Here is a 12,847-nt window from a genome sequence, read left to right as displayed (position 1 = left end):
GCTGAAAGGCACCACAAAACTTGTTCTACCTGCTTTCTGGGCTGAGATGGGGAATCACTGAATTTTGGACTCGGCTGGTGACAAAATGTTCCAAACACACCCCATGCACAACTCCACCGGGGAAGGTGCCAGAATCGAGTTCCGTTGGTAGTTTTTACACTACCCCGGTAGGCAAGAGAAAGGCACCACAAAACTTGTTCTACCTGCTTTCTGGGCTGAGATGGGGAACGGCTGAATTTTGGACTCGGCTGGTAACAAAATGTTCCAAACACACCCCATGCACAACTCCACCGGGGAAGGTGCCAGAAACGAGTTCTGTTGGTAGTTTTTACACTACCCCGGTAGGCAGCTGAAAGGCACCACAAAACTTGTTCTACCTGCTTTCTGGGCTGAGATGGGGAATCGCTGAATTTTGGACTCGGCTGGTGACAAAATGTTCCAAACACACCCCATGCACAACTCCACCGGGGAAGGTGCCAGAAACGAGTTCTGTTGGTAGTTTTTACACTACCCCGGTAGGCAGCTGAAAGGTACCACAAAACTTGTTCTACCTGCTTTCTGGGCTGAGATGGGGAATCGCTGAATTTTGGACTCGGCTGGTGACAAAATGTTCCAAACACACCCCATGCACAACTCCACCGGGGAAGGTGCCAGAAAGGAGTTCTGTTGGTAGTTTTTACACTACCCCGGTAGGCAGCTGAAAGGCACCACAAAACTTGTTCTACCTGCTTTCTGGGCTGAGATGGGGAATCGCTGAATTTTGGACTCGGCTGGTGACAAAATGTTCCAAACACACCCCATGCACAACTCCACCGGGGAAGGTGCCAGAAACGAGTTCTGTTGGTAGTTTTTACACTACCCCGGTAGGCAGCTGAAAGGCACCACAAAACTTGTTCTACCTGCTTTCTGGGCTGAGATGGGGAATCGCTGAATTTTGGACTCGGCTGGTGACAAAATGTTCCAAACACACCCCATGCACAACTCCACCGGGGAAGGTGCCAGAAACGAGTTCTGTTGGTAGTTTTTACACTACCCCGGTAGGCAGCTGAAAGGCACCACAAAACTTGTTCTACCTGCTTTCTGGGCTGAGATGGGGAATCGCTGAATTTTGGACTCGGCTGGTGACAAAATGTTCCAAACACACCCCATGCACAACTCCACCGGGGAAGGTGCCAGAAACGAGTTCTGTTGGTAGTTTTTACACTACCCCGGTAGGCAAGAGAAAGGCACCACAAAACTTGTTCTACCTGCTTTCTGGGCTGAGATGGGGAATCGCTGAATTTTGGACTCGGCTGGTGACAAAATGTTCCAAACACACCCCATGCACACCTCCACCGGGGAAGGTGCCAGAAACGAGTTCTGTTGGTAGTTTTTACACTACCCCGGTAGGCAGCTGAAAGGCACCACAAAACTTGTTCTACCTGCTTTCTGGGCTGAGATGGGGAATCGCTGAATTTTGGACTCGGCTGGTGACAAAATGTTCGAAACACACCCCATGCACAACTCCACCGGGGAAGGTGCCAGAAACGAGTTCTGTTGGTAGTTTTTACACTACCCCGGTAGGCAGCTGAAAGGCACCACAAAAGTTTTTCTACCTGCTTTCTCGGCTGAGATGGGGACTAGCTGAATTTTGGACTCGGCTGGTGACAAAATGTTCCAAACACACCCCATGCACAACTCCACCGGGGAAGGTGCCAGAAACGAGTTCTGTTGGTAGTTTTTACACTACCCCGGTAGGCAGCTGAAAGGCACCACAAAACTTGTTCTACCTGCTTTCTGGGCTGAGATGGGGAATCACTGAATTTTGGACTCGGCTGGTGACAAAATGTTCCAAACACACCCCATGCACAACTCCACCGGGGAAGGTGCCAGAATCGAGTTCCGTTGGTAGTTTTTACACTACCCCGGTAGGCAAGAGAAAGGCACCACAAAACTTGTTCTACCTGCTTTCTGGGCTGAGATGGGGAACGGCTGAATTTTGGACTCGGCTGGTAACAAAATGTTCCAAACACACCCCATGCACAACTCCACCGGGGAAGGTGCCAGAAACGAGTTCTGTTGGTAGTTTTTACACTACCCCGGTAGGCAGCTGAAAGGTACCACAAAACTTGTTCTACCTGCTTTCTGGGCTGAGATGGGGAATCGCTGAATTTTGGACTCGGCTGGTGACAAAATGTTCCAAACACACCCCATGCACAACTCCACCGGGGAAGGTGCCAGAAAGGAGTTCTGTTGGTAGTTTTTACACTACCCCGGTAGGCAGCTGAAAGGCACCACAAAACTTGTTCTACCTGCTTTCTGGGCTGAGATGGGGAATCGCTGAATTTTGGACTCGGCTGGTGACAAAATGTTCCAAACACACCCCATGCACAACTCCACCGGGGAAGGTGCCAGAAACGAGTTCTGTTGGTAGTTTTTACACTACCCCGGTAGGCAGCTGAAAGGCACCACAAAACTTGTTCTACCTGCTTTCTGGGCTGAGATGGGGAATCGCTGAATTTTGGACTCGGCTGGTGACAAAATGTTCCAAACACACCCCATGCACAACTCCACCGGGGAAGGTGCCAGAAACGAGTTCTGTTGGTAGTTTTTACACTACCCCGGTAGGCAGCTGAAAGGCACCACAAAACTTGTTCTACCTGCTTTCTGGGCTGAGATGGGGAATCGCTGAATTTTGGACTCGGCTGGTGACAAAATGTTCCAAACACACCCCATGCACAACTCCACCGGGGAAGGTGCCAGAAACGAGTTCTGTTGGTAGTTTTTACACTACCCCGGTAGGCAAGAGAAAGGCACCACAAAACTTGTTCTACCTGCTTTCTGGGCTGAGATGGGGAATCGCTGAATTTTGGACTCGGCTGGTGACAAAATGTTCCAAACACACCCCATGCACACCTCCACCGGGGAAGGTGCCAGAAACGAGTTCTGTTGGTAGTTTTTACACTACCCCGGTAGGCAGCTGAAAGGCACCACAAAACTTGTTCTACCTGCTTTCTGGGCTGAGATGGGGAATCGCTGAATTTTGGACTCGGCTGGTGACAAAATGTTCGAAACACACCCCATGCACAACTCCACCGGGGAAGGTGCCAGAAACGAGTTCTGTTGGTAGTTTTTACACTACCCCGGTAGGCAGCTGAAAGGCACCACAAAACTTGTTCTACCTGCTTTCTGGGCTGAGATGGGGAATCGCTGAATTTTGGACTCGGCTGGTGACAAAATGTTCCAAACACACCCCATGCACAACTCCACCGGGGAAGGTGCCAGAAACGAGTTCTGTTGGTAGTTTTTACACTACCCCGGTAGGCAAGAGAAAGGCACCACAAAACTTGTTCTACCTGCTTTCTGGGCTGAGATGGGGAATCGCTGAATTTTGGACTCGGCTGGTGACAAAATGTTCCAAACACACCCCATGCACAACTCCACCGGGGAAGGTGCCAGAAACGAGTTCTGTTGGTAGTTTTTACACTACCCCGGTAGGCAGCTGAAAGGCACCACAAAACTTGTTCTACCTGCTTTCTGGGCTGAGATGGGGAATCACTGAATTTTGGACTCGGCTGGTGACAAAATGTTCCAAACACACCCCATGCACAACTCCACCGGGGAAGGTGCCAGAATCGAGTTCCGTTGGTAGTTTTTACACTACCCCGGTAGGCAAGAGAAAGGCACCACAAAACTTGTTCTACCTGCTTTCTGGGCTGAGATGGGGAACGGCTGAATTTTGGACTCGGCTGGTAACAAAATGTTCCAAACACACCCCATGCACAACTCCACCGGGGAAGGTGCCAGAAACGAGTTCTGTTGGTAGTTTTTACACTACCCCCGTAGGCAAGAGAAAGGCACCACAAAACTTGTTCTACCTGCTTTCTGGGCTGAGATGGGGAATCGCTGAATTTTGGACTCGGCTGGTGACAAAATGTTCCAAACACACCCCATGCACAACTCCACCGGGGAAGGTGCCAGAAACGAGTTCTGTTGGTAGTTTTTACACTACCCCGGTAGGCAGCTGAAAGGCACCACAAAACTTGTTCTACCTGCTTTCTGGGCTGAGATGGGGAATCGCTGAATTTTGGACTCGGCTGGTGACAAAATGTTCGAAACACACCCCATGCACAACTCCACCGGGGAAGGTGCCAGAAACGAGTTCTGTTGGTAGTTTTTACACTACCCCGGTAGGCAGCTGAAAGGCACCACAAAACTTGTTCTACCTGCTTTCTGGGCTGAGATGGGGAATCGCTGAATTTTGGACTCGGCTGCTGACAAAATGTTCCAAACACACCCCATGCACAACTCCACCGGGGAAGGTGCCAGAAACGAGTTCTGTTGGTAGTTTTTACACTACCCCGGTAGGCAGCTGAAAGGCACCACAAAACTTGTTCTACCTGCTTTCTGGGCTGAGATGGGGAATCGCTGAATTTTGGACTCGGCTGGTGACAAAATGTTCCAAACACACCCCATGCACAACTCCACCGGGGAAGGTGCCAGAAACGAGTTCTGTTGGTAGTTTTTACACTACCCCGGTAGGCAGCTGAAAGGCACCACAAAACTTGTTCTACCTGCTTTCTGGGCTGAGATGGGGAATCGCTGAATTTTGGACTCGGCTGGTGACAAAATGTTCCAAACACACCCCATGCACAACTCCACCGGGGAAGGTGCCAGAAACGAGTTCTGTTGGTAGTTTTTACACTACCCCGGTAGGCAAGAGAAAGGCACCACAAAACTTGTTGTACCTGCTTTCTGGGCTGAGATGGAGAATTGCTGAATTTTGGACTCGGCTGGTGACAAAATGTTCCAAACACACCCCATGCACAACTCCACCGGGGAAGGTGCCAGAAACGAGTTCTCTTGGTAGTTTTTACACTACCCCGGTAGGCAGCTGAAAGGCACCACAAAACTTGTTCTACCTGCTTTCTGGGCTGAGATGGGGAATCGCTGAATTTTGGACTCGGCTGGTGACAAAATGTTCCAAACACACCCCATGCACAACTCCACCGGGGAAGGTGCCAGAAACGAGTTCTGTTGGTAGTTTTTACACTACCCCGGTAGGCAGCTGAAAGGCACCACAAAACTTGTTCTACCTGCTTTCTGGGCTGAGATGGGGAATCGCTGAATTTTGGACTCGGCTGGTGACAAAATGTTCCAAACACACCCCATGCACAACTCCACCGGGGAAGGTGCCAGAAACGAGTTCTGTTGGTAGTTTTTACACTACCCCGGTAGGCAAGAGAAAGGCACCACAAAACTTGTTCTACCTGCTTTCTGGGCTGAGATGGGGAATCGCTGAATTTTGGACTCGGCTGGTGACAAAATGTTCCAAACACACCCCATGCACACCTCCACCGGGGAAGGTGCCAGAAACGAGTTCTGTTGGTAGTTTTTACACTACCCCGGTAGGCAGCTGAAAGGCACCACAAAACTTGTTCTACCTGCTTTCTGGGCTGAGATGGGGAATCGCTGAATTTTGGACTCGGCTGGTGACAAAATGTTCGAAACACACCCCATGCACAACTCCACCGGGGAAGGTGCCAGAAACGAGTTCTGTTGGTAGTTTTTACACTACCCCGGTAGGCAGCTGAAAGGCACCACAAAAGTTTTTCTACCTGCTTTCTCGGCTGAGATGGGGACTCGCTGAATTTTGGACTCGGCTGGTGACAAAATGTTCCAAACACACCCCATGCACAACTCCACCGGGGAAGGTGCCAGAAACGAGTTCTGTTGGTAGTTTTTACACTACCCCGGTAGGCAGCTGAAAGGCACCACAAAACTTGTTCTACCTGCTTTCTGGGCTGAGATGGGGAATCACTGAATTTTGGACTCGGCTGGTGACAAAATGTTCCAAACACACCCCATGCACAACTCCACCGGGGAAGGTGCCAGAATCGAGTTCCGTTGGTAGTTTTTACACTACCCCGGTAGGCAAGAGAAAGGCACCACAAAACTTGTTCTACCTGCTTTCTGGGCTGAGATGGGGAACGGCTGAATTTTGGACTCGGCTGGTAACAAAATGTTCCAAACACACCCCATGCACAACTCCACCGGGGAAGGTGCCAGAAACGAGTTCTGTTGGTAGTTTTTACACTACCCCGGTAGGCAGCTGAAAGGCACCACAAAACTTGTTCTACCTGCTTTCTGGGCTGAGATGGGGAATCGCTGAATTTTGGACTCGGCTGGTGACAAAATGTTCCAAACACACCCCATGCACAACTCCACCGGGGAAGGTGCCAGAAACGAGTTCTGTTGGTAGTTTTTACACTACCCCGGTAGGCAGCTGAAAGGTACCACAAAACTTGTTCTACCTGCTTTCTGGGCTGAGATGGGGAATCGCTGAATTTTGGACTCGGCTGGTGACAAAATGTTCCAAACACACCCCATGCACAACTCCACCGGGGAAGGTGCCAGAAAGGAGTTCTGTTGGTAGTTTTTACACTACCCCGGTAGGCAGCTGAAAGGCACCACAAAACTTGTTCTACCTGCTTTCTGGGCTGAGATGGGGAATCGCTGAATTTTGGACTCGGCTGGTGACAAAATGTTCCAAACACACCCCATGCACAACTCCACCGGGGAAGGTGCCAGAAACGAGTTCTGTTGGTAGTTTTTACACTACCCCGGTAGGCAGCTGAAAGGCACCACAAAACTTGTTCTACCTGCTTTCTGGGCTGAGATGGGGAATCGCTGAATTTTGGACTCGGCTGGTGACAAAATGTTCCAAACACACCCCATGCACAACTCCACCGGGGAAGGTGCCAGAAACGAGTTCTGTTGGTAGTTTTTACACTACCCCGGTAGGCAGCTGAAAGGCACCACAAAACTTGTTCTACCTGCTTTCTGGGCTGAGATGGGGAATCGCTGAATTTTGGACTCGGCTGGTGACAAAATGTTCCAAACACACCCCATGCACAACTCCACCGGGGAAGGTGCCAGAAACGAGTTCTGTTGGTAGTTTTTACACTACCCCGGTAGGCAAGAGAAAGGCACCACAAAACTTGTTCTACCTGCTTTCTGGGCTGAGATGGGGAATCGCTGAATTTTGGACTCGGCTGGTGACAAAATGTTCCAAACACACCCCATGCACACCTCCACCGGGGAAGGTGCCAGAAACGAGTTCTGTTGGTAGTTTTTACACTACCCCGGTAGGCAGCTGAAAGGCACCACAAAACTTGTTCTACCTGCTTTCTGGGCTGAGATGGGGAATCGCTGAATTTTGGACTCGGCTGGTGACAAAATGTTCGAAACACACCCCATGCACAACTCCACCGGGGAAGGTGCCAGAAACGAGTTCTGTTGGTAGTTTTTACACTACCCCGGTAGGCAGCTGAAAGGCACCACAAAACTTGTTCTACCTGCTTTCTGGGCTGAGATGGGGGAATCGCTGAATTTTGGACTCGGCTGGTGACAAAATGTTCCAAACACACCCCATGCACAACTCCACCGGGGAAGGTGCCAGAAACGAGTTCTGTTGGTAGTTTTTACACTACCCCGGTAGGCAAGAGAAAGGCACCACAAAACTTGTTCTACCTGCTTTCTGGGCTGAGATGGGGAATCGCTGAATTTTGGACTCGGCTGGTGACAAAATGTCCAAACACACCCCATGCACAACTCCACCGGGGAAGGTGCCAGAAACGAGTTCTGTTGGTAGTTTTTACACTACCCCGGTAGGCAGCTGAAAGGCACCACAAAACTTGTTCTACCTGCTTTCTGGGCTGAGATGGGGAATCACTGAATTTTGGACTCGGCTGGTGACAAAATGTTCCAAACACACCCCATGCACAACTCCACCGGGGAAGGTGCCAGAATCGAGTTCCGTTGGTAGTTTTTACACTACCCCGGTAGGCAAGAGAAAGGCACCACAAAACTTTTCTACCTGCTTTCTGGGCTGAGATGGGGAACGGCTGAATTTTGGACTCGGCTGGTAACAAAATGTTCCAAACACACCCCATGCACAACTCCACCGGGGAAGGTGCCAGAAACGAGTTCTGTTGGTAGTTTTTACACTACCCCCGTAGGCAAGAGAAAGGCACCACAAAACTTGTTCTACCTGCTTTCTGGGCTGAGATGGGGAATCGCTGAATTTTGGACTCGGCTGGTGACAAAATGTTCCAAACACACCCCATGCACAACTCCACCGGGGAAGGTGCCAGAAACGAGTTCTGTTGGTAGTTTTTACACTACCCCGGTAGGCAGCTGAAAGGCACCACAAAACTTGTTCTACCTGCTTTCTGGGCTGAGATGGGGAATCGCTGAATTTTGGACTCGGCTGGTGACAAAATGTTCCAAACACACCCCATGCACAACTCCACCGGGGAAGGTGCCAGAAACGAGTTCTGTTGGTAGTTTTTACACTACCCCGGTAGGCAGCTGAAAGGCACCACAAAACTTGTTCTACCTGCTTTCTGGGCTGAGATGGGGAATCGCTGAATTTTGGACTCGGCTGGTGACAAAATGTTCGAAACACACCCCATGCACAAACTCCACCGGGGAAGGTGCCAGAAACGAGTTCTGTTGGTAGTTTTTACACTACCCCGGTAGGCAGCTGAAAGGCACCACAAAACTTGTTCTACCTGCTTTCTGGGCTGAGATGGGGAATCGCTGAATTTTGGACTCGGCTGGTGACAAAATGTTCCAAACACACCCCATGCACAACTCCACCGGGGAAGGTGCCAGAAACGAGTTCTGTTGGTAGTTTTTACACTACCCCGGTAGGCAAGAGAAAGGCACCACAAAACTTGTTCTACCTGCTTTCTGGGCTGAGATGGGGAATCGCTGAATTTTGGACTCGGCTGGTGACAAAATGTTCCAAACACACCCCATGCACAACTCCACCGGGGAAGGTGCCAGAAACGAGTTCTGTTGGTAGTTTTTACACTACCCCGGTAGGCAGCTGAAAGGCACCACAAAACTTGTTCTACCTGCTTTCTGGGCTGAGATGGGGAATCACTGAATTTTGGACTCGGCTGGTGACAAAATGTTCCAAACACACCCCATGCACAACTCCACCGGGGAAGGTGCCAGAATCGAGTTCCGTTGGTAGTTTTTACACTACCCCGGTAGGCAAGAGAAAGGCACCACAAAACTTGTTCTACCTGCTTTCTGGGCTGAGATGGGGAACGGCTGAATTTTGGACTCGGCTGGTAACAAAATGTTCCAAACACACCCCATTGCACAACTCCACCGGGGAAGGTGCCAGAAACGAGTTCTGTTGGTAGTTTTTACACTACCCCCGTAGGCAAGAGAAAGGCACCACAAAACTTGTTCTACCTGCTTTCTGGGCTGAGATGGGGAATCGCTGAATTTTGGACTCGGCTGGTGACAAAATGTTCCAAACACACCCCATGCACAACTCCACCGGGGAAGGTGCCAGAAACGAGTTCTGTTGGTAGTTTTTACACTACCCCGGTAGGCAGCTGAAAGGCACCACAAAACTTGTTCTACCTGCTTTCTGGGCTGAGATGGGGAATCGCTGAATTTTGGACTCGGCTGGTGACAAAATGTTCCAAACACACCCCATGCACAACTCCACCGGGGAAGGTGCCAGAAACGAGTTCTGTTGGTAGTTTTTACACTACCCCGGTAGGCAGCTGAAAGGCACCACAAAACTTGTTCTACCTGCTTTCTGGGCTGAGATGGGGAATCGCTGAATTTTGGACTCGGCTGGTGACAAAATGTTCCAAACACACCCCATGCACAACTCCACCGGGGAAGGTGCCAGAAACGAGTTCTGTTGGTAGTTTTTACACTACCCGGTAGGCAGCTGAAAGGCACCACAAAACTTGTTCTACCTGCTTTCTGGGCTGAGATGGGGAATCGCTGAATTTTGGACTCGGCTGGTGACAAAATGTTCCAAACACACCCCATGCACAACTCCACCGGGGAAGGTGCCAGAAACGAGTTCTGTTGGTAGTTTTTACACTACCCCGGTAGGCAGCTGAAAGGCACCACAAAACTTGTTCTACCTGCTTTCTGGGCTGAGATGGGGAATCGCTGAATTTTGGACTCGGCTGGTGACAAAATGTTCCAAACACACCCCATGCACACCTCCACCGGGGAAGGTGCCAGAAACGAGTTCTGTTGGTAGTTTTTACACTACCCCGGTAGGCAGCTGAAAGGCACCACAAAACTTGTTCTACCTGCTTTCTGGGCTGAGATGGGGAATCGCTGAATTTTGGACTCGGCTGGTGACAAAATGTTCCAAACACACCCCATGCACAACTCCACCGGGGAAGGTGCCAGAAACGAGTTCTGTTGGTAGTTTTTACACTACCCCGGTAGGCAAGAGAAAGGCACCACAAAACTTGTTCTACCTGCTTTCTGGGCTGAGATGGGGAATCGCTGAATTTTGGACTCGGCTGCTGACAAAATGTTCCAAACACACCCCATGCACAACTCCACCGGGGAAGGTGCCAGAAACGAGTTCTGTTGGTAGTTTTTACACTACCCCGGTAGGCAGCTGAAAGGCACCACAAAACTTGTTCTACCTGCTTTCTGGGCTGAGATGGGGAATCGCTGAATTTTGGACTCGGCTGGTGACAAAATGTTCCAAACACACCCCATGCACAACTCCACCGGGGAAGGTGCCAGAAACGAGTTCTGTTGGTAGTTTTTACACTACCCCGGTAGGCAGCTGAAAGGCACCACAAAACTTGTTCTACCTGCTTTCTGGGCTGAGATGGGGAATCGCTGAATTTTGGACTCGGCTGGTGACAAAATGTTCCAAACACACCCCATGCACAACTCCACCGGGGAAGGTGCCAGAAACGAGTTCTGTTGGTAGTTTTTACACTACCCCGGTAGGCAAGAGAAAGGCACCACAAAACTTGTTCTACCTGCTTTCTGGGCTGAGATGGGGAATCGCTGAATTTTGGACTCGGCTGGTGACAAAATGTTCCAAACACACCCCATGCACACCTCCACCGGGGAAGGTGCCAGAAACGAGTTCTGTTGGTAGTTTTTACACTACCCCGGTAGGCAGCTGAAAGGCACCACAAAACTTGTTCTACCTGCTTTCTGGGCTGAGATGGGGAATCGCTGAATTTTGGACTCGGCTGGTGACAAAATGTTCCAAACACACCCCATGCACAACTCCACCGGGGAAGGTGCCAGAAAGGAGTTCTGTTGGTAGTTTTTACACTACCCCGGTAGGCAGCTGAAAGGCACCACAAAACTTGTTCTACCTGCTTTCTGGGCTGAGATGGGGAATCGCTGAATTTTGGACTCGGCTGGTGACAAAATGTTCCAAACACACCCCATGCACAACTCCACCGGGGAAGGTGCCAGAAACGAGTTCTGTTGGTAGTTTTTACACTACCTCGGTAGGCAAGAGAAAGGCACCACAAAACTTGTTCTACCTGCTTTCTGGGCTGAGATGGGGAATCGCTGAATTTTGGACTCGGCTGGTGACAAAATGTTCCAAACACACCCCATGCACACCTCCACCGGGGAAGGTGCCAGAAACGAGTTCTGTTGGTAGTTTTTACACTACCCCGGTAGGCAGCTGAAAGGCACCACAAAACTTGTTCTACCTGCTTTCTCGGCTGAGATGGGGACTCGCTGAATTTTGGACTCGGCTGGTGACAAAATGTTCGAAACACACCCCATGCACAACTCCACCGGGGAAGGTGCCAGAAACGAGTTCTGTTGGTAGTTTTTACACTACCCCGGTAGGCAGCTGAAAGGCACCACAAAACTTGTTCTACCTGCTTTCTGGGCTGAGATGGGGAATCGCTGAATTTTGGACTCGGCTGGTGACAAAATGTTCCAAACACACCCTATGCACAACTCCACCGGGGAAGGTGCCAGAAAGGAGTTCTGTTGGTAGTTTTTACACTACCCCGGTAGGCAAGAGAAAGGCACCACAAAACTTGTTCTACCTGCTTTCTGGGCTGAGATGGAGAATCGCTGAATTTTGGACTCGGCTGGTGACAAAATGTTCCAAACACACCCCATGCACACCTCCACCGGGGAAGGTGCCAGAAACAAGTTCTGTTGGTAGTTTTTACACTACCCCGGTAGGCAGCTGAAAGGCACCACAAAACTTGTTCTACCTGCTTTCTGGGCTGAGATGGGGAATCGCTGAATTTTCGACTCGGCTGGTGACAAAATGTTCCAAACACACCCCATGCACAACTCCACCGGGGAAGGTGCCAGAAAGGAGTTCTGTTGGTAGTTTTTACACTACCCCGGTAGGCAGCTGAAAGGCACCACAAAACTTGTTCTACCTGCTTTCTGGGCTGAGATGGGGAATCGCTGAATTTTGGACTCGGCTGGTGACAAAATGTTCCAAACACACCCCATGCACAACTCCACCGGGGAAGGTGCCAGAAACGAGTTCTGTTGGTAGTTTTTACACTACCCCGGTAGGCAGCTGAAAGGCACCATAAAACCGGTTCTACCTGCTTTCTGGGCTGAGATGGGGAATCGCTGAATTTTGGACTCGGCTGCTGACAAAATGTTCCAAACACACCCCATGCACAACTCCACCGGGGAAGGTGCCAGAAACGAGTTCTGTTGGTAGTTTTTACACTACCCCGGTAGGCAAGAGAAAGGCACCACAAAACTTGTTCTACCTGCTTTCTGGGCTGAGATGGGGAACGGCTGAATTTTGGACTCGGCTGGTAACAAAATGTTCCAAACACACCCCATGCACACCTCCACCGGGGAAGGTGCCAGAAACGAGTTCTGTTGGTAGTTTTTACACTACCCCGGTAGGCAGCTGAAAGGCACCACAAAACTTGTTCTACCTGCTTTCTGGGCTGAGATGGGGAATAGCTGAATTTTGGACTCGGCTGGTGACAAAATGTTCCAAACACACCCCATGCACAACTCCACCGGGGAAGGTGCCAGAAACGAGTTCCGT

This window comes from Falco cherrug, chromosome 14 (genome assembly GCF_023634085.1).
Source record: "Falco cherrug isolate bFalChe1 chromosome 14, bFalChe1.pri, whole genome shotgun sequence".
Lineage (NCBI taxonomy): Eukaryota > Metazoa > Chordata > Aves > Falconiformes > Falconidae > Falco > Falco cherrug.
Note: the sequence above shows the minus strand (reverse complement) of the source record.